The sequence below is a fragment of the Triplophysa dalaica genome, chromosome 13, assembly GCF_015846415.1.
Source record: "Triplophysa dalaica isolate WHDGS20190420 chromosome 13, ASM1584641v1, whole genome shotgun sequence".
NCBI classification, from domain to species: Eukaryota; Metazoa; Chordata; class Actinopteri; order Cypriniformes; family Nemacheilidae; genus Triplophysa; species Triplophysa dalaica.
The window spans coordinates 7225280-7231279 of NC_079554.1; positions in this window are offsets into that span (position 1 = coordinate 7225280).

The window sequence follows — 6000 nt, forward strand, 5'->3', positions numbered from 1 at the left end:
GCTGCATTGTCATGGAACATGCAAGCTAAGATAATGAGGAAACTATGCTGCTCCAATTCGCCATGTGGATTCCAAACGTCTACATAATTCTACTACATTCTACTACTACTACCGGGAGACTGCATTCATTTATTTATATATTTCGAAATTAGATATTATTTATTATAATGATCTTACTAGTTGTATAAATACCATGCACTGTGCAGTGTTTTAACTTTTCTGTTTTTCCTGTTTGCCCCTGTAAAGCTGCTTTGAAACAATACACATTGTGAAAAGCGCTATATAAATAAACTTGAATTGAAATGAACAATGACTGCATGCAGACCTACCTTTTTGTGTAGCACCATTACCTCAATAGGACCTGGCTGTGCACTAACTGCATGAGCCCTGGAGTAGGGCATACGAATGATCATATCCACGTGGAATTTTCTCCGTGATGGTTCGGTCTGAATCCAAATACGGTTACACCCCTAATATTTAGAAATTCATTTACCAACCATAAAGTTTTCTAGCACCTTTTTTAGTTACCGAGCCTCTCACCCAAATATCAAAAAGAATGGGGAAAACTGAGTTGTTATTTGCTTCGTAGTCCGCAACCCAAACATGACAGCTTCCAAGTTCTTTTCCACCAGCTTTACGAGAGCTCTAAAAAACAAAATTGTTACTGAGAATAGGAATCTATTAAGCCGCTTTGTTTTATAATTATTGCCCCACTTGCATTTGCTGCTTTAAATTTAAAACTACATTGTAAAAATAAAAAATGATGTACATAAAGTTTTATAATGCACACGTGTTAAATCAACTATTTGTGTTACCTTTGTATGGTACCATTCATCCTCTCCACCAATCCGTTGGTTTGAGGATGGTAGGGAGAACAAAGGCTCCTTTCAATTCCCAACATGGCACATAGATTCTTGTTTATCTGTTAATAGAGAGAACATATAGGCTTAATGTCGAACCTCACATGCAGAAATCGGAAAACAGGTCTCATAGAATCCGGAATAAGTCTTTTGTACGTACTTAATTGAGCAAAAAGCAGTTTCAAAATACCTTTAAATGAGCTACCAAAGATTAGATAAGATGGTAATCACACAAACAGACTGAGAAGAGACTCAAAGACTTTTTAAATATTACAACAGCATAAAACTCCAAAAAATGGAAACACCTAACTATGTTTACTGATTACCTTAAAACTCCATAGATATTTCTGATAGTTAATACTGCTGTTTACACCTGTGAACTGTTTTTTTCAACAAGCAGATGTAATGAGACGTTTTAACCAGTTTAGTCAAGTGACATCCGACATATACCCTATTTTAATCTATATTATCCAAATATTCAAATATGGTTTTGAAAGAAATTTGTAAAGAAAGGGTAAATATGTTTGTGATAGGAAAGCATAGATCAAAACATAAAAATTTTAAGTTTTTTGAAAAGTATCACATTCACAAACTCAGAGTCTTCATCTGTCAGTATCCTCTTCGGAGCCTCAAACTGATGGAAAAATTTAATGATGCATTCAGACACCTCAGCTGCTGTTTTGTTGCGAAGAGGATAAGCTTGTAGCCATTTAGTCTGGTAGTCCACCATGACACAGATGTACTGATATCCACTTTTTGTGGTTTTCAGTTTACCTATCACGTCCATTCCCAAAAGCTCAAATTTTAACCTGAAAAAACAATAATACAATCAAATATATCATATCATCAATCTGGATAAAAATCCAGAGTATAACTGTATCATTTGAGCACATCCACATTGCTGCATATTTCTTAATTTCCTAATCTTGTTTAAATGGACAAAATATGTTTAAGAAGATTAATGAGAAATTAAAGAACCCAGTCATTTTCAATCCCAAATGTGATATGCTGAAACATTTTGAAAGTAAAATTCAAGTACTTTATAATTCTTTTCCTCAGCACATTAAATCTCTATTTTTTCCAATTTAAATGTTTTTCTGTGATGACAAAAATATATATTTTCCTTAGATGTTTACATATTCCAAAGGTTCATTTACTATCATATGGCGTACAAATCATTACTTTGATCACCAAATTCTTATGTTATCAGAAAAATGTAATACTAATATCTGTTTGAATTTATGTATGCTAGCAAATAAGGAATTGCACAAAAATATGATGGCTGTTGTCGTGGTTTGCTAATTTTATTGGAGATTATGCACAGCATTGGTTATAGCCTAAAAATGTATATTAACTGTAAATTTATTCCTCAAATCAAAAAAGTTTTGCTCAAGGATCAAAAAGGATGTTGATTCAGGAATGTTGTGCTTAATGAAACACTGTACCCCTTTCACAAACAGTTTGGCCTGTAGTCTATGTATGTCATCTTACATTTTTATCAGTCAATTAGGTACATTTCTTGAATCATCCTTAAGATTTGCAAACCAGTTAATGCATTTCTCAAAAGAGAAATTACATTATTAGAAAACCGGAATGTGTATTTGTGTTTTTGAAAGAAAACGTTGAACATTAACCATTATGTAATCCCAATAGAGCAGTGCCTTGCAGCCACCTACAGGCGGTTTTATTTTTATATATTCAGTCATTTTGCATAAACATAGCCACTAAATTAAGACTTATTCTCACAGACTAGCAATTAGTTAGCACTTATCATTCTTGCTTTTCAACTAGACCAATCCAGCTCTTTATGTAATTGACTTGTGTGAGTAGTGAAGAAATAAATTAAATGACCAACTTGTAAGACTAGTCTAAGTGGTTTATGCATCTGGCCCCTGGTATTAAAGGGCTCTGGTTTATAGCTTGCTAGAAATTCATAATCTATTTTTTTATAACATAGGAATTCCCTTCTAGCTACAACCTATCTGCATTTTGGTTTCGCAAACGTTTGTTTTTACTTCTCAACGGTCTGACAGCCGTGTCAAAATACGGGGACCAATCGAAGAAGAACAAAGAAGGAGACAGAGCGCAATGAAGGACGTAGAAATGACTAAACAACATTACAGTTCGAACGGCGGTCACTTTTGATCGACAGGATCCACCGATGCAAACCACAAAACACCGCTGTAGATGAAAAATCGGTCATTTCACGTGTACGGAGGCCAGCTGATGGCAGAGGTTGCGAGCTCGTCTCTCCCTCGCCGGACCGATGGCGGTTTCGTGGCTGGGAGGGGGTGTAAGTAAGACCCGTATTACACGTGTGATTTAGTTCGCAATAACGTTAGCAGTGTGACGACGAGACAATAACGGAGCCGTTTTTGGAGTTGGATTAAGGATAAAATTAGTGAATGGTGACCGAGTAATATTGTGAATGGTGACCGAGTCAATACTCTTTGTATTGAAAATATGATGAATTAAATCATTAGATCAATGACAATGAAACAAAATACACCATACACAAACACTTTATTTGTCAGTTTCTTTATTCCTTTAACTTCCTCTTTTTGACAAGATCTCCCAAGTGTTAACGACCTTAAGAAGTCCATGTCTGGTCTGTGCTCGAAATGGAAACGTCATCGCGGGGGGAAATGCGCTTTACGTTTGTTCACCGGGTCATGCACTCCATTACAACAGCTGACCAGCTTGACAAGTAAAAGCTCACCGCTCGCTTTAGTGAAGAAGATCCAGCTGGGAGGTACTTTGCAGGTATATACTCAAAGAAAGTACCATTTATTTGGGAGTCTCTACAATAGAACAGTGCATTAGGGTTTGCTGTATGCTAGTGTTGTTGTGGCGAAATCAATCATCAAATGTTGAGAGACATGACGAAGACCAAGAAGCCAAGTTTCAAGGGTTTCGATCTTTAATTTGTTTGAACAAGTTAAAAAGAGACATACAGAGTTCAGCTGAAGATGTCTGACCAATACATGTCTGACTTCATTGCCTATACCTTGTTCTCACGTTGTTATCACAGTTAAAATCAATCAGGTTTCACATAACATCACCTATTTTTGTTAGTTCATCCTCTTCTGACCTTCCACAGTTAAATGTCAAGCTCCAGATCAGTATTTAACTGTGGCAAAACCTTTTAAAAGCTTAAAAAAGAAATGCACATACATCCATCTTAAAAAGAAATCCACTTTGTTGCACGTTGTCATTTACTAAACCTGGCTTAGTGTTTAGTGTATTTAAAGGGTAAACTTGTGCTTAAATCAATATATTAGTGTATACTGTGTTCGTCTGTGACTAGTACCAACTAGGGTCTTCAAAAGCGTGTGTGTGTGATGCTAAGCAGATGTGAAGTCCATATCTGCTTAGTGCCCATTCTATGAGGCCCATAGCCTTTGTTAAAATCAGAGAAGTACATGAACTTCTATAACTATCTTAAATGTATGCTTTTATATAAGAATAAAATGTAATATATTTAGAAACATTAAATGTAGTCTTTTATATAAGAAAAGTTTGTAATATACTTAGAAAAGTATAGTGTACCCTAGTGTATAGTGATGTAAAAGTGTGATGTATTGCAGTTCATTTTATCATACCCACGTTTCCCCCAGCGTGTCCGTGTACCATGGGAATGGAACTGTCTTGGGCCGTGATGGAGAGGAAACAGGGGTCTCTGTACACGCTTTATCCTGAAGGTTCTTGATCACTCAGACCAGGTGGACATCTCCCAACAGTTTGGACAGGTCACTGGATCACCGCATCTTTTACCACATCGACAGCCAGACTGGATGTCCGTACTGTATTTATTTTTCAGGGGGTGTGTGTGTTTGTGTGTAAGTAAGCTGACCGCAGAGGGGTTTACTGGGCAGAGCCCGATGAAGACATACCAGACGGTATGTGTATGGACCCAGAGGGCATCAGTGGGTTGCCTGCTACCAGGGAGGAAGAGATTTGCGCATTAACACACAATCAGGTGTGTGACTTTGTCAATGCCTTTGCCATTTGTGTTTGTGTCACCGGAGGAAAATTAACCCCCTAAAATTGCATTTTAAGACCATTTATTGGAGTAAAGGCTTTAAAGCGGCCATCTATATCGGTATGACTTTTGGTCAAACCAAATGTTAATAGACTTTTTTCAGGCACTTGACTGCAGGCAGTAAAACTGGCAGGACAAGACCTCCTCGTGTTGTGCAGGTGGGAAGGATCACGCTGATCTGTGCGTCACCATCACAGTGGTTAAAGACATGGATGGAGATTCACTGGCCAAACAGTCTGCGGCTGGATTCTTATTTAAGGTGGCATAACACATACTGTAAGCAAGGTGACATCTAGGGATGCATCGATCCGATACTCTGGATCGGAATTGGGGCTGATACCGGTCTTTTTCGCTGGATCGGATATCGGACTGATGGGTTCCCTACAAATATGATCCGTTGCGATACCTGTGGAACAAAATATTACCAATCAGGAAACGACCATAAAAGTTGTATATGATGTTGTGTATTTCGATAGCTTTATGAGAGGAATAAACCAATATAGAATAATTAATAAACTCTGACCCTTGCTGGTGCTGAAATCTGTCAATCTCCATCCAAGCACTCTGACCTTTGCTGGTGCTGAAATCTGTCAATCTCCATCCAATCATGCGTGTGTCCGGGAACAGTCAGGACGTTACTCATTCCAATGTTTTCAATATTCTTCATAATCACTAGATAATAGACTGTGGTTAATGTTTTCAATAACCTTCATATTCACTAGATAATAGACTGTGGTTTTGTTTAAAATGCATTTTGCCGGAGACGGTACTCGCTTAGTGTAACATTATTAGATTCAAGCAAAAAAAAAAAACACAGCAGGTGAGTCTGTATATCCCTGTGCAAGGCGTTTCCACAAATATTGTTGCCCTTTAAATGTAAAAGCTAACAAAGGCTGAGTCTCTGGGTGTACAGGTACAGAGAAAAAAGCTGCAAACAAATCATTGACTGTAAAATACTTATGCGAGTATGGTACAGAATTCATAACAGTCGGAACATCAGGTACAATTGGAGTGGTATGATTAACTGCTCGCAAATCTTGAGTTAATCGCCAAGTTCTCCCATCGGCTTTCACTACAGGATTAATTGTTGTGTTGTAT